This window comes from Protopterus annectens, chromosome 2.part2 (genome assembly GCF_019279795.1).
Source record: "Protopterus annectens isolate FY-2018-M chromosome 2.part2, PAN1.0, whole genome shotgun sequence".
Taxonomy (NCBI): Eukaryota; Metazoa; Chordata; order Ceratodontiformes; family Protopteridae; genus Protopterus; species Protopterus annectens.
In genome coordinates, this window is record NC_056730.1 from 605057880 (window position 1) to 605080786 (window position 22907).

Here is a 22907-nt window from a genome sequence, read left to right on the forward strand (position 1 = left end):
TGCCTTCTGTGTGGAGTCTGCATGTCCTCCCATGGTTGAGTGGCCTCCGAAAGGCATGTGTGAATGGGCGTTCCTTCGCTGAAGGTTTGGCGTCGGGCTGGCAACTTGGCACCATAAAAATCTTCTGCCAATCATTAGCGGACCACAGTTTCGCAGTGGTGACCCCTAAATGGGAAAAGACAAACAGAGATATATATATATATATATATATATATATATATATATATATATATATATAGACACGTATGTCTATATATATATATATATATATATATATATATATATATATATATATAAATAGACATATATATATATAAATAGACATATCTATATATACACACATACATATATAAATATATTTTCTCTACTGTTGAATGACTGTGCTGCATGATATGTTTGAGAAAACATTTCCCTTATGTACAGCTCAAATGGCTTAGTGATAAATACCTGTGGCTATGGTGTGCTGGGTCCTGGGTTCAAGGCTTGCAAGGGCTGATTATTTTGTTGCTGTGCAGAACAAGGGCTGTTGGATACAGAGTGATTAAGGCACTTTTAAACAGTTTTAAGTGGGTTTGCATGGGTTTGCGCTGTGGTAAGCAAGGCTAACTTCTGGTTAAATAAGCTTACAGACAGTTAGCCTGACAGTGCTTAATCTGTGTAGCCATTGCATGCCACCATGCAATCAGGCTTAAACCCACTTTCTACTGCTTAAAAGTGCTTACTCCCGCTTACCCCCACGCTAATTTCTTTAAAAGAAAAGAAAAAGGGGGTGATAGGAAAGTGGTAAAAAAGTGGGCACTCAGAGGGAAAAACAATAGGGAAAGTAGCTAGGGATGTGCAGCACGGGTGTAGGGAAGGTCCATAGCTGTGCATTTCGTCTACCACAACAGCTGTGCATATATGCTGAATTTGGAGGTAGATTTGGACACTCAACCCCCTGAGTGAGGGGTGAGGACAATAATAATTTGTTGTGATGCCAGTTACACCAGATTCCATGTGTCCAGTGGATACGTGTGCAAAATGGACAGCTATGTATGGGGCAAAATGTTTTTTGGGAACAGATTGCCTTTTTTTTAAGGTGAGAGTGGGATATTGGGGAAGGATAGTAGGTATAATTGGGGAGGTAGGTTGGGTAGGAAAACAGATAAAACAGCATACAGGGGTGGTATATGACACATGTGGGGGGTAAACACCTTGGATGGGGAGGGGTGTTTGGAAATCAGAAGCCCATGAGCCCCCAAATGGAAACAGTGGGACTGAGGTCCCCATCCATGGGCAGTCACCACTGCACCTTCACAGGCCCGAAGGTGGCTGTGCTGGGGGCTGAGCAGGAGGGGCAGGCTGACCCTCTATATGTGCCATGTGGCTCTCAAGCTGGCATAGCAGATCTCCAAACTCCCTTTGGAGCTTGCTATGCACCAATACCCAGACCTGACTTCGAGTGACAGGATCCTGTCCGCGCCTGCTTCCGCGGGGGTGAGCCCCATCTCCTGAGGTGATTCCACCCAAATGTGGTGCAGGACCAGCAAGCGAGGAGGTCCTGGGGTGGGTCCCAGAGGTGCTGTGGGCCGGTACCATGGCCAGATGAGGTGGGAGAGGTGGGTCCGCTGGGACCGGCCTTCCCAAATGTGCTATGGTGTTGCAGTTTTAAAACATATGTGGGTTAGTAATAATCAACACAATCCAGGATAAGTTATAACAGCATGCATAGATATTCCCATTAACCCAAAACGCCAGATTTGGAACAGTTGCATAGCAAACAGAACAGATGCATATATGTAACCACAGTGCCATTATAATGATGTGCAGGTTACATTGATAGCAACAAGTCACTAATGATAGTATTTCAACATGGAACATTAATAGAAACACATTTCAATATTTATTGAACAATAGGACATATGTCCCAACAGTAGGCTTGGTGTAAACATACCCATTGATTTGAATATTTAGATTATTGTTGCAGATATGGTGGGGGGAGATGTCAATTAACAACTTATATATCCTTATAGTACTCACACTTTAATTATCATTTCTCTAATCATTAAGGTACAGGTAATATTACAATACCCTATGACAGATGTGTCCAACCACGGCCCTCAGAGCTCTTCCATGCAGCCCTCAACCTCTAACTGCAACATTGATGTACACATGCCCCAAACACTTTTTTTGTTTTGTGTTTTTCACTCCCGTGACCTGTAATGCTAATGTCGGTGTGCGCATGCACCAAAGCACCCTTCTAGCTTTGTTTTTGAGACAAAAAAGGGTCAGTGTGTTTATGCCATTATTTTGCACCGAACAATCAGTGTGTGTGTGTGTGTTCTCGCTGAAGAGGGACTCATGTATGGATTTAACACTGTTGCCTTTAAAAGGGACAGCACTTACCTGTGTTAATAGGTAAGTAAGGAGTGAGTGAGTGCATGCATGAAAGCAGAATTGTGTGCGTGAAAGTAGAAGAAGAGTGTGTATGTGTGTACCTGTGTGAATGACAGAGAGAAACGCATGCACAAAGAGGCTAACAATGATCAGTCTACCTACTGAACACAAACAAGTTACCTCAGAAATATATCACACATTAAAAGTACACTTTCATTAAATTGCAGCTTTCCTGACAGGGAGAGTGTTGTATTGAACATGAACTCATACCTCTTAACTGTATGGATTATCAAGGAATGTCTGGATTTTTGCCTCATCTTCCAACTTGTGTCTTTTGCTTAGGAAATAAAAGTAGTCATCCAAGGTAATGCAGTTCCAGGGAGTAAGAATGAGACAGCGGCCTAGGGTTAATGGGTCAGTAGTGGACTGGCTATGTGGGACTGTAGCATATAAAGTTGTATTGTTTTTTCAGACAAACAAAAAAGCACCTAGTACTGTTTTTTCATTGGTGGGTTCTAAGCAGTGGTAGTTTGGACAACAGTAAGCATAGTTTTGGCGGATCATCAATACTGCCAAATCAAGTGGGCACAATGTCATTTTTTAAATGATGGGGGTTTTAGTGTGTATGTGTGTGCTTATGTGTTGGGAGTGCTGCAACAGTAGATGATTATTAAAGACAGAGACTTATGGACTGTGGAGAATGTTTCTTTGTTTCAAAACCTGATACTTGGGTACGCATGCCAAAAGTAGATTTTTTTAAGACATAGCTTCTTGCCATTTACAGTGGATGGATATTTACATTTAATGGACAATGCTAACAGTATTAGCGTGGGCCTGTGGGGTTCTGAAAGATGCCAAGACTACCACTGCCAATGTCTTGTAAAGTGACCTGGAAATGGATATTGGGATGTTACTGAAAAAATATAGTAAGTGGGCTTAGAAATATAGTTTAATTAAACAAAGTGTACTTTCAATTTACAGGCAATAATTTAATTTATTTCAGGTAGCCCAGATACTGGTAGATTATATGCCATTAGACTTAATTGGGGAGAGCTGTCATTCTGGGGAAACAAGCAGCCCTAGTTTCAGTGAAAGCTCTGTGGATGCTTGCAGGTAGGAAGTTGCAAGATGTTGATGCAATATGTTTTATTTATTATTTTTAATGCATTTGTCATTTCAAAGCATGGTTTTCTTTTGTTGCAAAAGAAGGCAGGACTGAATGAGCCATATAATATTTAACTGACAATGATGGGATAAAAAGATTATAAGTGATGTATAATGTTTGCAGCTACAGTTGTTTCAATGGTGTCTGTGATGCATAACTATTTCTGGGCCTGTGTCCCACTTTTATTTTTTGCTTTGTCCAGGTTTCTTGCTCTAAGGTTGAGAGGTATGGTTCCATACTAAATCAGAAGTTGTATTTACCTTGGAAGACTTTTCGGCATAATTATGAAAAACAGATCCTTTTTAATATATCTGCTTATTTCCAATATAAACTGACATGTAACCTTGCAAATAACCTTCTTATTAAGCTACTTTACTTCTTTTGGAATTGACAGGTATGATTCATCTGTTCGGACATAAGCATAAAGTGCCAATGTGACTTTGATTTCTTGCAGCAGTCTGTGGTTTACATATCACAACAACTTTTCTGTGTTTCTGGGTGTGTAATCAATTTAACCGTTTTAAAGATGTTTTCCAAAAATAAATAAATATATAATAAATAAATAATCCTCTCTACACTTTCAGCTATTGACTAATTCTGGGAATTTATTTTTTTCAAAAGCGAAGGTCAGCATTACAGCTCAGTAAACCGTCAGTCTGTGAGTAACTTCTGTACAAATTAAAATGTCTGAATGTCAAATGGCTTTAGATTGGAGGGAAGTTTATTTTTATTTATTTTATTTTACATTTGTTTACCGGGAAAGTCCAACTGGACACAGGTCCATTTTCAACGGAGGCCTGGGGAGAAAAGCTCCAAAAATAACACAAAACAATATAATACAATACATAAGAGAGAGAGAGAGACAGCAAATCATGGATGTAGTAGTCATACAATATGGCAGAGATTACTTCTCGTAACAGTGAGAATCATTGAGATACAGAATAAACTAAAAAACATTTTTTTACAGTTATAATTACAGCAAGACAAATATCAATAATTTAAATTTTCAGGAGAAAGCTGTTTGTACACAGCTGAAGCTCTGAAACAATCTTTTGGTATGGATTAACCTGGGGATTGACACAAGTTATATGTTTACACCAGTATGTAGCATTATCTTAGAGAGTTTATGGTTTTCTTGTTGATTTACTTTTTGCCGAGCAGTTGTTTGTTGATTTATTGATGGTCCTTTTGGTGGTGGGAAATTGCATGGATGAATCCATCTCTATTATAATTTTTTTTTCAGATATTTTGACTTCCAGACAATTTCATTCAGTGAGTGGGTGTCATGTGATTACTGAGGTTGTCTATTTTACAAATAGGGGCTTTTTGTGTGTGTGTGTGTGTGTGTGTGTGTGTGTGTGTGTGTGTGTGTGTGTGTGTGTGTGTGTGCAAGAGAGAGAGATTTAATATGTATACTGAATATATTTTTGCAAATGGAATTCTTAGTTAAACAGGCCTCTCTTCTTGGGCAAGTAGACTTGAGTAACCAATATTAGATCTTAGCCATCCAGCTGGGAAAGGTTAGTATGTGGATTTTCCATCTGGTTTGATGAAGGCTATGCTACTTACTCAAGGAGTATATTTATGGCTATCCATCCAGCCATCCAGTTATAGTGTTGCTGAAGTACATTGTTTGATAATGAGAGGAAGTTTTTACAAAAGATGAAGGTTTTGTGTCAAGCATCTGTCCATACAAAGTGGCATGTGTATGTTGCAGTGAAGGCTGTGGTCTTTGTAGTGAGCGTTTTAAGTATAACCAGTATTTCTGAGGTAGAGGAAGTCTCTTAAGGAAGGATCCCTCTTAGCATGGAAAGCAAGCCAGTGATGAAATGTATAGGGCCAGTGAGAGACAGAGGAAAGCAAGAAGCTTTTTAGTCTGCTTGGATAACTAAGTGAACTTAGTCCTTTGACATTTTTTGTCAGAAATGGTTGTAGTCTTTCTTTTGGCATGGTGTTTTGCTGAGGCACATGCCAAAAGGGGCATTGCACTCAATAATGGCTCTTGTAAAGGAAGAATACAGGGATGTTATGACCTCCTTGTCCCTGGATGAGATACCCTTACTAATGAAGTGGGCCATTTAAAAAGCTTTTATGATAATGTGGTGGTCAAAAGTCAAGTTTCTATCAACCTGGGTGCCCAAGTACCATACGACTTATTGCTTGCTTAGAACATTGTTATTAAAGTAGTAATTTGTGGGGACATCACTCTCCTCAAAGGGGATGATGATGCATTTTTTGGCATTTAGCTTGAGGCCATATTTCTGGCACCAGTTATTTGCTTGGATGAGACCCTCTTGTAGCTTATTCAGAATTGTTTTATTAAGTTAGTAATGTGAATTCTTTACTTTACTGCAAATTTCTTGGGTTATTTTTGTGAATTATAGTATTGTAGGACTGCTGATGTTGACATTTTACATAGTTGGACTGCTGGAATGGTTTTCCCAGTGAGAAATGCTAGTGCTGTAGTGAATATCTGTTTATTTGTTTATATATATATATATATATATATATATATATATATATATATATATATATATATATATTAACTAAGATGTTAGAGCTAACTGTTAGATTGGAAAATTAGAATTAGAATGAGAATTAGAATTTTAAGGCAAATATTAGGCATTTATTACATTTGCAAAAGATAAAACTGTAGGATAAACCACGAGAAGTCCAATTGAAGAAAAAATTCTGCTTTATTCCAACGAAAAACAAAGAAATAAGATGAGCGCTTTCGCGTGCACCATGCACGCTTCATCAGATCTATTTAAAATGTGTTAGTTCTTATCTTTATATAGTATACACTAATCATTAAAATATCTCAATTAGCAAACTGATCTCTAATTGAAGGTTTTACCATCAATTAAATTTTAAAGTATCCCAGTGCATTTGGCAAGTTCACAATTGTTTACAATTGATTTAATGTATTTGAATTATGATATATTCTCATTGAGAAGAAGATGAACTTGCCAAATGCACTGGGACACTTTAAAATTTAATTGATGGTAACACCTTCAATTAGAGATCAGTTTGCTAATTGAGATATTTTAATGATTAGTGTATACTATATAAAGATAAGAACTAACACATTTTAAATAGATCTGATGAAGCGTGCATGGTGCGTAAAGCGCCATCTTATTTCTTGTTTTCGTGAATAAAGCAGAATTTTTTCTTCAATTGGACTTCTCGTGGTGTATCCTACAGTTTTATCTTTTGCAACATTTGGGTTTGTCCATTTGCTGGGAGGATACTTTAGGAGTGTTAGCGGTATTATTTTACATGCATTTATTACATTTATTCATTGTTCAAATGCACTTACAGTACAGCCAGGAGGTCGACTGTGGTCTTCCAGAGTTAACTATATGATATATTTTATATGCAGCCCCAAGACCATTTCTGTTCGCTCAATGCAGCCCCAGCAAGTCAAAAGGTTGGACACCCCTGCCCTATGACCTTGGTTTGGGCAGTGGTATGTTTGTACACAGTGTATACTTCAACTGTCTTATAGCTAAATTCTACATCTCTTACCTGGTAGGCCTGCGGAGGGAATGTTTGTTAACACTACCTGACTGTTTCTACACATATTCCCAGATTCCGAGTTAATATTATGCACATACCTCTCAATCTCTTGATGCACACACTCTGGACAAAGCTTGACAACATGAATATTGCTCTCATAAACTTGGAGAGTTGCTAGAGTGGCAGGATTTGTTTAAATATACATTTTCTGAATGTTTTGAGGTCTAAAAATCAATTGTATGTCATTATTTAGTGACTACAATTCTGAGATCATCCCACTGATTTGCCAGGGGGACAGAGGAACAGGCAGAAAATATGAGCCAATTATCTGGACATTCTGAAAAAATGTATACAGTTGAGAGGTATGATTATGTATACAGCTTACTACCACTCCCAGGATTCAAACCATGGCTGTGTCTGCTAAAAATGCAGTAATTTTAAGTTTCAGCAGAGTGTACTATTTGGATATTGCTGTCTGTTTTTTAAGTATTTTCTGTCTAAGTCTCTCTTGGTTGTACAATCTAATCTTGTACTTATAACAGTCTTATAGACATTCCTAGACATTTTTTTATGTAGCACAGTGTGGGTAACAGTGGTTAATACAACATTACTATTCAGAGAATGCAACAATAAATGCCATACAATACTAGAGTAAACACAACCAGTCTAGGATTTAGAGCTTTATTGCCAGGCAGTTACAGTTTTATTTAAATATGACCTATATGGGACTATTACTGTCATATTGCCTGGTTTATTCAGTACAACCCATACACAGTTTTTATACTGCCAGGTGACTTTCTACTACTTTATATTTATTTGGTATGACTACTACAATCAAGATTGTTACTCACCAGCCTCGCGACTCAGCCTTTGCAGCCTACTAGCAAGGGCTTCCTGATTCACAGCCCATTCATCTGCGGCTGTAAGGGAAATAGAGAAATATTTAGGCATACCTATCCATCATATACACAGGCTGGACATTAGTAAACAGTTATTAGTATTAGTACTTACACACTGCTGGGACATCACCCCTCTGCCTTGCTTCTTGGACTCACTCATCCAAGAGCTCCTTCTTTCTCTGCTTCCAGTCAGCATAGTGGTGCCAGATCTGCTCACCAGTCCGAGGGATACCAGTGGCACTGGTGAGATCATGAGCGAGATGGTCCCAGGCTTCCACTTTATATTGGGAGCCTTGGTACTGGCCCTGCAGCAGTCTCTCATCATGGTTATGTACCAGAAGTCTTACCATGACTTTGGACACCTGTATGCTCCAATGCTGCACACGGAAGGGCATGTCCTCACCAACTCCTGCCATACTGCCTACAGTGGGAAGCTGCAACCAGTTATGAGCTGTATTCCTGCCTGTGGGGTTAAATACTGCCGATTTCCCACCCTTTGCCGTGATTGGATGGTTTTGAATATGCTGAGCTAAGCTAAGCTACAGGCAAACCTGATTAGCTAAGGTTGGCAGTGGTTAAAGGGACAGGTTCAGCACTACTTACCAATGGGCAAATCCACTTAGCTGGGCTACTCATTGCTTAGCAGTCATATTTACACAATGCTTACACCTGGTAAGCAGAGCTGTGCAATGCTTAGCATTGCTTATTTTTCATTTTATAGACTATCTGCTGTATGACATTGATTCATCATTCATTACATATTATAAATTTGTTTACTGTCCTTGACATCCCACAATGTGCTTTCATTACATTTATTCATGTGTGACTATACTGTATGGGCACTTGTGTTTATATGGGGGTTTCACAACTTTATTAAAGTGACACCTCACATCTGGACCTAATTCAGTATTCCAGTTAACAAATATATGTTATTTAGTAGCTAATAATAAAAACAAATGCTTATGTATTGCTTTCACATGTAAAGTGGTTACAGTGGAGATCAAACTGAGAATGGCTGCATGCAAAGCTTATGCTCTAACCACTACATAATTACAGTACTCTTTATGTTGGATGTCTCTTGCTATTTAACTTCTTGTGCTTTTTAAGCTGGACTAAGCGTAGCTAAGCAATGGGCACACCCACACAGCTACGCTTAAACTTTATCACATTTATAAAAAAAAAATTGTGTTATTTTATTTGTAGCCTTCAGAATATCCCTGCTAATGCTGAACCTGTTATTCTATCAACTTTCTGCTTTGTGGGACAATTGTCCCTTTTAGCTTTGTCCACATTCCTTACTCTGATGGGTTGGGAGGTGTGCGCTACGTGCTATTACTACCTGTGTTATCCTAACAACTTGTGGCTTGGTAGGGACGATTGTCCCTTATGGCTTTGACCAGATTTGTTATCCTGACAGGTTGGGGGTGTTAAAAATGTTCTCGCTCATTTTAAATTTCCAAAAGGCAATTCTGGAGAGCAGGGGGCATGTGTATTGTGAGAGCTCTGCTCTCAGACACACCCCCTGTGCTCGTACATGGAACTATGTCCGTTTTAGAGCATGGCAGCGCACCTTCATAAATATGCATGGCACGCTGCCGTGCTGAACAGGAATGGTCCCTGGCATGCAGGGATAACTTATTCCTGCATGGCTGCTTCCAAAATCCCAGGGATTGTCTTTGCAGCACAGAAGGATAAAACCTGACTGTCTCCAGATATCATAGGATCAGTTAGTGAATGAGTACTAGAGAAGCTGGTGACAGAAGGATAGAGTGAATTGCCAATGCCAGACTCTCCTGGGGGAATATGGGTAGGAGTGACCTCTACTGGACACAGATTGGGGCAGAATGAATACCTGCTACATCTATGAATTCCTCGTGATTCACACCCATCCTATTAGAGTGGTAGCTAGGATTCTCAGAATACAGTTACATGTATTAAAAACATGAGGAAAATATTCTGCTATCAGCAAAAACTCCAACAGAGCACTCAGCAAGCCCCTCTTCACGTACCACCTGTCATTACAAGATAGCTTTAAAACATCAGGCAGAATGTCACCACACCATCTTTGTATAAATGGATTTAAATCACCTGATGTGATCTTAATAGGTTCATAGGTTTTACTAGGCTAAAGACTAAAAGGGCCTTTTTAAGCCTAGCCATGCATCCCAAATCTCTGACAAGTCTGATACCCTTGATAAGTGTAAGCATGAGCATGTGGGAGATGAACCATTTACAGGTTACCTGGGTCCATTAGAGACATAGATGCCAAACCAGGGATGAATTTCCAGTTTCTCATCCAATTGTCCAAGTTGCACTTGGATTGGTTTAGGGAGGAACTCTGCTTCACATGAATGGGTAGCCTGTTCCATAGATGGGGTAGTCTCTATGATACATATCTATCTCTCCAGCAGGCCCTATTTTTATCACAGGCAAGGTTTAAGTCTTTAGAATGGGTAATTCTGGTGCTGTTTGTTTTGTGGATATGCAGGAGGTCCATCAGAGTGGGGTCTGATTGTTCTGTGGATATGCAGGAGGTCCATCAGAGTGGGGTCTGACAATGCCCTGTATGCCAGGCATAGATCTCCCCTTAAAAGCCTGTAGGAGACAGAACACAGGGATAGAGCCTTGAGGTGGTCTGCATAGGACATATTACTTATGCCCTGTATTCTTTTAGTGAGGAACCACTGCGGACATTCCATTTGTTGGATATGCCTGGTTGGGTACATACCAAAGGGTGCATTGTATTGTACTCAATAATAGGTCTGATGGATGCCAAATACAGTGGAGCAATGACTTCCTTAGATTAGATGCCATACCTTTGTTTATAAGTTGTGCAACATAGAAGGATTTCCTCACCACTGTAGACACATGATGGTTAAAGGCCAGATTACTATCTATGTGTGTCCCTAAGTCCCTGATTACTGGGTCAACTCTAAGGGGTGTGTTGTCAATACGATAGTTACCAGGGATGGATGACTTCCCAAAGGATGCTATGATGCATTTCTTGGCATTTAGTTTTAGCCCATGGCTCTGACACCAGTTGTTTGTCTGTGTCAGCCCCTCCTGGAGAACATTTGTGTCAGTGTGATATTCAATGACAGCTCCTAATTTGCAATCATCTGCAAATTTAGTCAGCCAGAGATCACTGATATTGGCCTTGACATCTGAGAAGTAAATGCCAAAAAGGAGCGGTCCAAGGTCTGATCCCTGAGGAACTCCACTTGTGACTGTCCTCTTTGTAGAGGTGGACTCCCTAACTCTAACTTCCTGGGTCCTGTCTGTGAGCCAGTTGGCTATCCACCGGGTGACATACAGGTTTGTACCTAACCTCTTGAGTTTTTCAACAATGCTCGAGTGGGATGTTGTGTCAAATGCCTTGGCCAGGTCAAAGTAGGCAGTATGAATTATTTTGCCCTCATCCATTGCTTTTGTGACCTTCTCAAAGAAGTCCACCAGGTTGAGTAGGCATGATCTGCCCTTCATGAAATCAAACTGGGTTGGTTCCAGTGTCTAGACTAGAGGTTTACTGTATCTCTGTTGATCATTTCCATGATAATTCTTTCCACGGCTTTACATATAAGACTAGTGAGACTTATAGGTCTGTAGTTTCCAGGGTCTGTAGACAGCCCACCTTTGTGCAGATGGATGACTGTTGCCTTTCTCCATTCATGAGGCATGAAACTTGTTTGGGGGCTACAGTTAAATAGGAATTCCAGAGGCCCTGATAGGTTATGTTTCATGCTGTTTAGAAGGCATCCTGGGATTTGTCTGGGCCCATTAATGCAATGTTCTTGGCCTTAGAGAGAGTTTCATGCCAACTCATACATACACATATACATAATCATGCATGTGCATGCTCACCTAATGTGACTCCTGCATGGCAGATATCAGCCCCTATGTTTAGTTCCAGTATTATGATTGCTGCCAACATTTAATCTCACATTGTTAGGAGGACTGTACCACAGACCTTTAGTGACACTACTACGTATACTGTCCTTCTGTATCTAAGCAGCTTCAGTAACTAAAATATACTACACAGAAGAAGAAATACAGTAGATTGTATTTATTTATTTACTTAATTACTGAAAAGCAGCAATAAAACTGAATGGACTGTCTTCCAGGAAATCAGACTAAATGTACAAATAAATACAGAACAATTCAACAGAAGAGAAAAGAACATTTTTCAGTCAGATTTTATCAAAGCAAGTTTGTTTTATAAATAAAATCATTGTCTCATAAGTTTGGTGACTGAATATGTTTCACAAATGCAACCTATCACAAAGCTTATATCTAGTCATACCCTCACAGCAGAGTACTTCTCCAAAAATTATATTTCTAGGACAGAGAATATTTATTAATTTTATTTATTTACTGAGAAAGTGAGCTGCTTCTCAGGCCCTATTCATGACCCAGGCCCAAAGGCAGAATAACTGGTACAAGACCTTGCCAAAACATTTACAACAAACATATAGGAAACAAACTAACACAAGCAACCGACTGCCATGTACATGAGTGGCAAAGGAAACATTCAGACAATGCTGCACACGGAAACAGCAATACATACAGTGTAATGATCAATGAGTTATGAAAGTTACGAGGCATTATTGCTGTAGTATTGACAAGAATCATTTAGGTGGTCTTTAAACTTTTTTTGAAGGTTAAAACATTTATGGAATTTCTGATATTAACAGACAAGCAGGCTATTGCAATCAGCTTGCACAGCCTTCCCCCAGCCTACACCCAATGCTCCCACCCCCACACACACAGAACTCAATTAGTAGGTTGTCTTACAATAAGGGCACTATGACTACTAAATATGAAGAGGACAGTGCCAGGGTGGTGTCGGAACCCTTTCAGCTAGAGCTGAGCATTATTCAAGGTGTGATAACATAAATGTGAGTGCATCTAATAATAAAGACAAAACTCGTACAGTTATATAATTTAATTTTGCTTCTGGCGCAATAAGATTGTGAAAGCTTCCTCTCAGTATACCCCCCCCCCCCAAAAAAAAAAAAAAAAAAACAAACACAGCCAGCTGCACTAGCCTGCACCCAAACTTTTCTATGGATTATCTCCTTCAAGTTATGCTGCTGAGACTCTGGTGTATCTGTGTCTTCCCTGATAACATATACTGAATTAATCACTAACCAGTAAGCACAGTGTTTTCTGATGTGTTCTTCAGACACAAGTTCTAATAGTGATAAAAACAGTTTATGAGCTTTGTCTTCAGTTTGACTGCACTACTTTGTGATTTATCACTTTATTAATAAACCCAACTATTTTGTCAGTAACAGACTAAGCAACTACTAAATAACTGGCAGAATATTTCAAAGGCTGGTATAGGTGTAATAATGATTGCTGGAAAAGGCATTAAAAGTGACAAAGCACCATCTTTCCTTACATGCATTTTTACTTCTCTGTTGTCTAAGAAAAGCAGAAACATACTGCCCTCTTGTGGATATTTGCTATTCTGTAGGATTATTTGTTGTCTTGTTACAGGTGAGAAATATAAGCCGTACTGGGATACTAGGAAAGACCTCAAGAATACCGTCTAGGTATACTCTCAACTACTTAGTGTGAGAAGTCAGGGCAAAGCCTAAAATAATGGGGGAACAAAGACTCAAAAATAGAGACAGATTTTAAATATTGCTGTTATAAACTTGGAAAGTTGGTGGAATAACAGGATTTATAATAGCATGCAGTTTCTTTTTTCCTCATCATTTTTTTTTTATTTTTCAAATACAGTTGAATAAATTCTATAGTATTTGTATATAACATCTTAATAGCTATGTACACTATTTACATCAGCCTGACACTATAACAGAGCTCAATATATACAATTACTTTATAGGTATAACAATCCAGTTATCAGAATGTATTTGTTCAGATATTGTAAAGTGTCAATCAATAAGACTTTTTTTCCATGGATTGTTAATAAATAGCCTAGGATGAATCCTTAATTCTTTAATTTTAATTTCCAACAATGCTGTGGTCTTCAGTAGGCTGTAGAAGTCTTCCAAAGTCGGTATTGTGTTTGTATTCCACCTTCTTGTTATACATTGCCTTGAGATTGTAAGTATTGTCCATCCTAGATACATATTTGACTCATTCAAATGAGGACCTTTGTACACATTTAATAATACTAGAGCTTTAGTTAAGTTAAACGATTCATTAAATAAAGCTTCTAAAAAGTTTTTAATACCATTCCAAAATGGCTTAATTTTAAAACAGTCGAAAAAAATGTGATTCCAGTCTGCATTGTGTATTTGCTCACACCTCCAACATATTCCCTTTGTGGAAGAATTAATTTTAGTAATTCTATCTGGAGTTAAGAATGCTCTGTGCAAGCATTTCCAATTAAAAACTTTCCAGTATTGTGTAAAGCATGCATTTTCTGAAGGTTGTTAAATCTGAAACCTCAAATGTATGTCATTATTTAGTGACTTCAATCCTCAGAGATTTGGCAGAAAGCCACAAATTTTATGAGAGACAGACCAAAAATATGAGGCAAAAATCTGGATATTCTGCGAAAATTTGAGAGTTATGAAGGGTGCTCCACAATATAAGTTATTGTCCATGTGGTTTATAGAGTAAATCATCAGAAATACAATCCTTTTAGTTCCTGTTCCATACAAAGTAGTATGGTTTAAAAGGTGACATGTTAAGCTAGTTGATACAACAGTAATAGCACCTGTACCGCAATTGTAAGTCACACATTTGGGTGAGATGATGAAAATTTGCATGTGAGATGATGAAAATTATACATATGTTTGTTTGTCTTTTCGGCTTTTCCTGGATAGGGGTCGCCACAGCAGAACTACGGTCCGCTAATGATTGGCAGTAGATTTTTATGGTGCTGAGTTGCCAGCCCGATGCCAAACCTTCAGTGAAGGCATGCCCATTCACGCATGTCTTTCGGAGGCCACTCGACCGCGGGGAGGACATGCAGACTCCACACAGAAGGCACATATACATATATATATATATATATATATATATATATATATATATATAGATAGATAGATATAAGGAGCTACTGATTAACACCCAAAGTTCACCCTGCAACAAAAAATAAAGTGATGGCTTGTACAGAAGATGTACTGCCCTTTATTATAAATATAATATACTAATACAGTATGACATTGTCATATGTCTACAGTGGTTCTAGATAATTAAAAAAAAAAAACATACAGAAAGACATATATTAAGCACCATGTTTACATTCATGGCAACCTTGGAGGTGACAAGGCTTTGTTCAAACAGGTTAAAGGCCAGCTAGTTCAACAATATCAGGCAGACTGTTTTGCAGAAATCAGATGTGTGCATTCAATGTCCAGCCATCCATGCATACCAGTTTCCAGCTACAGTGCATCACCACTATCTGGCAAGCCAAAGTATCCATTGTCAACAGAGCCCACACTGCTATCGCCACCTGGCCCCGATTAGGTGTCAGCAGTCCACAGACCCAGGTTACTTTCCTCCACTTTGATGGTTAAGCTGAGCTTAGCTACTCATTGTGTCCTTCCTCCCCACACTCATCTGGCTTCTTGGCATCCAAATTCATCCATCAAACCCTGGCACCACAGCCATGATCAGGCTCTACAGTTCTGTCTCAGGAACCCAAAAAGAGCACTTGGAGGTATTAATAAATAAACTCTCAATTCATTCTTAGTCAGCACTGATGCTTGACCAACATACTTTTATTTAGTTAGACCTTCTTGTGTTAAAAATATCATCCTACAGCTGCATTAACCTGCTCTCTTTGCGTGCCTGTGCGCGTGTGTGTGTGTGTGTGTGTGTGTGTGTGTGTGTGTGTGTGTGTGTGTGTGTGTGCGTATCAATATTTTTACTATTTAATACCCAAAATGGAGACAGAAATTCAAACTCAGTGCATTATATTTACAGTTATACTTAAAGCTAAAATGGGGAAAAAGCAGAAAAAGTCATTGAAATAAAATTAGATTCTTATGACTCTGGTTTCACACCCACCGAAGGTTCCATGTAATCACAAAAAGACTTCAAGTAATCCTCCAGATGGATCAACAGGTGTCTTGCTGTTGCACTAAACTCTGTTCCAGTAAACTCTCCAGCTAGTGACTTCAATTACTCATTATCTTTCACTACAAAAATCCCTTTTGAAGATGGGCAAATATCTCATATAGAAAACTTTCTAGATGATGACCACCAAGAGTTCTTACTATTGTTTATATAACTTCATCTTCGGTGACAGACAATACCTCTCCCAATCAACTTTCTACCTGGAAACCACCAAATGAACACAATCCTTCGCTGAAAGGCAAATATCTCCCCATACAATTTTCTGGCTGATGACCAACAAGACTACCTACTCTAGGCCATATAGTCCCTTCACTGAGAGACAAATATATCCTCCAGACAACTTTCTGGCTGGCTACCACTAATACTCCCTCCTCTTGACCAATTAGCTACCTCTCCACTAAGGGGAAAACATCTCTCCCATAATTTTCTGAGCTATTCTTTTTAACTGCATTTCTGCAGGTGTCCCAACAGTCTTTATCGCCACATGCTCTCTGCCCCTGCTACTGCATGCTTTATTCTGTTGTTTAGATTATACATAGCGGCACATTATATAGTATTTTTATAGCAAAACAGCATTTTCACAACAAAGGCAGCATTTTTTTAAAAAACAACATTTTCATATATATTTTAATAACTTCCTAACATCCACTATGCCAAAGTGTATATCAAAAGTATATAAACAAGTGTGAAATAAGTGTGTGTGTGTGTGTGTGTGTGTGTGTGTGTGTGTGTGTGTGTATGTGTCTTTGTATGCGCAATTTTTATATATATATATTTAAACACAAAAGAAGGTTCAACTAGATGTAGGTGTGTTAGTTTAATTTCCGTCCCGACTCAAATTTTCAAATTTCTGAAAATAAGTGACTCTCTCTCTCTCTCTCTCTATATATATATATATATATATATATATCTATATATAAAATATATATATGTGTATATATAAATATATATATATATATATATGTATATATATATATATATATATATATATATATATGGGTCTACTTGAGATTACCGAAATATCAGTAGACCAAAAGTCAGAACACTGAGACGAGAAGCATGAAGTTTCACATTAGCAAAACTTCACATTACCAAACTACGAATGTCCGACACATCAAGCTGAGCGGAACAGGAGATCCTCTCATCTGCACATTGTAGTGCGATCTCGGAGTTGGTGTCTGTAAGTAGCAGGGGGTTTGGGGGCGCAGCCCCTCAGAGGGGGGTGCAGGGGAGCCTCCCCCTGCAAATACGTTAACTGGAAAGGTTTCTGTCATTCGGCAACTGACTGACTACGATACTTATTTTGGAATGTGTCAGTTTGGAGTGTCGGGCATTCGTAGTCCAGTAATGTGAAGTTTCGCTAATGTGAAACTTCGTTCTTCTCATCTCCGTGTTTTGACTTTCGGTCTGAGACTTTCGTAATCTCAAGTAGACCCATATATAAAGAGAGGGAGAGAGAGAGATGTAAATGTATCAGGCTCATTTAGGTGTTCGAATCATGAATTCATCAGTCTGAAAAAAGCCGGTAGAGCTAACCTAAAAAATCAGCACACATTGCAAGATATTTTTCTGTGCGAGACTATAAAAAGTGTGAAGTAGGGAATTTTCCCTTTTCCCACTGTAATGTGATCTCAAAGTTGGTATATATAATTAACAGGGAGGATGGGGATTGTGGTGGGTTGCCCCTTGCAGAAAATGTTATTTTTAGCCAATTTTCATCAATCTTTTGTGTTTCATTGGGTAAATAAAGTGATGTATACCTGTATGTAAGTGTATATATATATATATATATATATATATATATATATATATATATATATATATATATATATATATATATAGATACACACACACACACACACACACACACACACACACACACACACACACACACACACACACATACATACACATATACATCACTTTATGAACAATACTAGCCAAATTATCACAGGCACCATAAGAATTCCACCTTTAAGCAGATAGACTTAAAAGTTCTTACCACCTTTTATAAGAACTTAATAGAGTCTACTTCCCAAATCATGCAGGACCATGCTTGAGGGTTGGGAGGGTGGCCTAATGGTTAAGATGTTTGCCCTACAAGCACAAGGTGCAGGGTTTGAGTCTCACAAAAAATAATTGGCTAAGCTTAAAATGACTTACAAGGACAGTTAGCTTAGTATGAACCTCTGAACCATGTTATGAATTTATGTCTACCCATCCAATCCTCAAGACTGACCTTAATGGTAGAAAAGTAGTACTTTGCTTGACCTGTAGTAGTAACTCATTCCATACATTAGGAATATGTCAAGTGTTTGTACAGCCAATGGAATTGTGAATAAACTGAAGGTCAAATAGGACTGGTTCTAAAAGGAAGACACAAGTCACCACGGAGCAACCAGTAAGCTACTCAGTATAAGGAGAGTTACACTAATCTATTATGACAGCTAAAGGATTTAAAACCTTTAATTTTGTTGGTTAAACATTGTTGGGGCATTTCCAGCTGATTGATCTGTTTGAATTTGTACATACCAAAGGGGCAGTGTATTTGATGATAGTAGCATAACTAGAGTGGGGAGAGAGAGGCAATTGCCCTAGTGCAAAGTGTTGCGGGGTGTGATCAGCTGATCCTGATCACTCTCTAATGCAGTACAGGCTTTTAAAAGCCAGTATTGCATTTGTGGGTCAAACCTAAGAGCTGTAGAAATCCATGTGTGGTCTAAACTGTACCAACTGCTTGTTACATTGCAGCAAGCAGTATGCTACAGTTTAAAAGTAAAATAAAAATATTTAACTCAAACCTAATTACTGTGTGCAGGCAGGGAATAAAATGTAGCAACTGTTTGCTACAGTTTAAAAGAAGGTATATATATCTATATATATATATATATATATATATATATATATATATATATATATATATATATATATATATATATATATATATATATATATATATATATATATGAATACATGCATATGACCGAGCGACCGATAGTCGAATCGTGGTTTCCCTGAACCTAAATGTCGAATCTCCAGGTGTCGAACAGTCAGAATGTCATATGGAATTCTGAATTCAACATTTCTGACTGCTCTACCACCTAAACAAGCGCTACCATGGGTCAGAAAGGGGGGGATGATTTGCGGTTTTTGCATTCGCAATTACGCAAAGTTACCATACTGCCAAACATTTTCCGGTTGGCCATCCACCGGCCGACCAAATGCATTTATTACACACACATAGATATATATATATATATATATATATATATATATATATATATATATATATATATATATATGGGTCTACTTCTAAATAAAGTAATTCCACAATATCGAGACAAGAATCACAAAACTGAAAATCCTGAATCTTGTAAGTATTCCCAGGGCATGTAAACGTTGCTCATTATGGGGATTTGTGCCTTTTCTCCACTGTAGTGCAATCCCAGAGTTGGTTTATATAGTTAGGGGGGGTGTAGGTGGGCTTTAGATAGTGCGGTGTGTTTTGATGTTATGTTGGGCAAGTGTTTACTTGCCCTGGGAATACTTACATTGTTCAGGATTTTCAGTTTTGTGATTCTCTTCTCAATATTCTGATCTTCGGTATTGAGGAATTACGGTATTTAGAAGTAGATCCATATATATATATATAAATATATATATATATATATATATATATATATATATATATATATATATATATATATATATATAAAACGTAAAGAGAAAATACAGTTATCACAGCCAGATTTAGGAGTTCAAATAAAACAAATAAGTTTAATAAAAAAAATATTAAAACAATAAAACAATAAAACAGATAAGCTCTTTCGGATCATTGAAAGCAATCCTTCTTCAGATCTGTTTAAGCCATCCATAGTCTACTCTTTAAATCTAAAATAACACCCAATCAAAAGGTTAATTCAAGTTAACGCCCACTTAAAAGCAATTATTCTCAGTTCCATTCATTCTCTCCAATCAGATATCTCTTTTCAGCCTACACCCCTTCAAAGCTGGCTTTAGTGAATAATTTGTATTGAGTCCTGGGGGGTTATATGCCTGTAGGCTACCTATCCAGGACATTTCCGCAAATTCAGTAACATTACTAATATCATCTCCACTTGGACTCAACTTCAGAACTTGTAGAACCCTAAAATAGAACTTGTGTCCTACATTTTCATGAATATGCTTCATTAATGGATTCTTAAAGTCAGTCAGTCTAATGTCATTCATATGCTTTGAAATTCTCTCTTTTAATTGCCTCATAGTTTTTCCCACATAAAAACTTTTGCAGGAGTCGCAGGTGGTCAGGTACACAACATTTTTAGTGGTAGAGGCAGCATAAAATTGTATTTCTTCCCAAAGGTCAGATGTGTATACTCCTTCTCCATTGATATATATTTGCAACATGTGCACTGACAGCATGGATAAGTAGCTAAGCGACCTAAATCAATAAAATTACGTGGGTCATTGCACAGTATTTGCTTTAAATTCCTATTATTCTTAAATGCAAATTACACCTCCTCACCCACTCTTTTTTTAGTTCTTCATCAGTAGTTAGAATCTTCCAATTATTATGTATAATTTCACAAATGCGTTTAGTGTCACTGGTATAAGTCCGAACCATTCTTATCTCTCAGTGGAGAAGGAGTATACACATCTGACCCTTGGGAAGAAATATACTTTTAAATTTTATGCTGACTGTACCACTAAAAATGTCTTGGATAGATAACCTACGGGCGTATAACCCCCCTGGGACGCAATAGAAGAAGGATCGGTTTCAATGATCCAAAAGAGCTTATCTGTTTTATTGTTTTAATATTTTTTTATTAAACTTATTTGTTTTATTTGAACTCCTAAATCTGGCAGTAGTAATTGTATTAGCTCCTTACATTGTTTGCCTCTTGCTACAATGCAACTCTTTAGTATAATATATATATATATATATATATAGATATATATATTTTTTTTTTTTTTTTTTTAATTAATAAAATATGTTGAAGGAGGGTTGGGAGCAGGGCACAGAAATGGGACCTGAATGGCTGGGTCAGGAGGGAGGGGGTGTGTCATGCATCCGGCCACCTGGCTGATGTGTCAATAGAAGAAACATTTTTTTTCCTCATTGGAAGAGGTGTATGGGGGGATGACATAGATCTAACTGTACTAAGTCAATTGCTTACAATGTAGCCATCAGATTATTACAGTGAAGTGCTTTTTATTTTTATTGTTTTTTAAGCTCTTCAGTTGAAGGACTGAGGAGGTGGTGGGGCACTGGTTCAAAGTACTGGCCCAGGGCACTGGTTGAACTAGCTACACTTCTATTTGATGACGGGTCATATAAAAGTGTAAAGGTAAAACTACTTTTTTGCATATTGAAAATATTCTTCAAAAATTAACTGAGCAAGACAGAATAATTTCATGACTGTGGCAGAAGCATGGCAATCAAACATACCTCTCAAACTGCATTCATTGAAAATAGGTAAAAAGGCCCTGGAAAATTAGATATATCCAGCCAAAAATCAGGTCATGTAATCCACATAAAATCTGAATAGCAAACAGCACATAACTGTTCCCTCTCCTGTTTGGAATGTGGGATACTACTACTAAACACATGTTTGAAAAAAACAGAGAGTGACAAAATGATGAAAAATTATAATCACGTTATCAAAGAGATGGTGTAAAAGCTGAGACTTTAATGAACTGTGTTACAAAATTCACCACACAGGATCATATATTTTTGTTTCTCAAAAGGGGAGATGCAAGATGTGTGTCATCTTTCTTTAAACTACAGTTGCCATTAGTATGTTGGCCATGTAGAGTGTTTTTGTGCACCAGGCATCTTTTGAAATAACATGTGATGAGAAGGATTCAGAAAAAAGTGAAGTGGTAAGTCAAGTCTGAATATAGGGACATTCCTCAGAAAATAGGCGCATCCTGTTTAGGGGTAAATTAAACTTCAAAATGAGTATGTTCCTCCAAATTAGATATAGCTGAGAGGTCAATCTGAGAGAGATAGCTATCCACATAAGTACCCAGGTCTCTTATGACCATATCTGTTTGAAGAGGAGTACCCTAATAACATATTAGGTGGGAACATTTTTTTTCTTTTTTTTTTGCTAGATGCTACTATGCAGCACTTTTTTTGCATTTAGCTTGAGACAGTTTTCAGTACACCAGTTATGTGCATATTCCATCCTTTTCTGGTGCAGTATAATAGTGGATGAACAGATAACAGTATCCAGCTTTCAGTCATCAGCAAATCAGGTCAACCACATCTCAGGAATATTGACTACGATATCTGTAATATAAATGCCAAACAGGTGGGGGCCCAGCACTTATCCCTGTGGTACCACACTGGTTATAATTTTATGTTTAGAGAAGGTGCTAATAATTCTTATTACATTGGATCTTTTGGATAGCCAGTTTGCAATCAAGTGGACAATGTAGATGTTTACATTATGTTTGCCTAGCTTCTCACTAATACCAACAGGAGTGTTAGTGGCAAAAGCCTTGACCAGGTCAAGACAAGCAGTGTACACAGACTGGCCACTGTCCACAGTCACTGTAAACTTTTTAAAGATGATTCAGAAGAAAGGATTTGCCCTTCACATAACCAAATTGACTGGGGTGTAGATCAATTAAGCTACATATATCTGCATAAATGAGTTCTGTTCTAATACATTCCATAGTTTTGCATATAAGGTGTGATGCCCATGCACTGGTCCAGTAATCAAGGACCCACAGTCCTCAACACTAGTACCAGTCAGGGGTGTTCATATTGGGAGGATAATAAGTACACACACAGTAAAGTACAATGTCCCTTAAGAGCACACAGAGATCACAGTCAGTCTGGGGCTGGTTTCTCCCTTTCTCTCCAGATCTCCAATAAGACT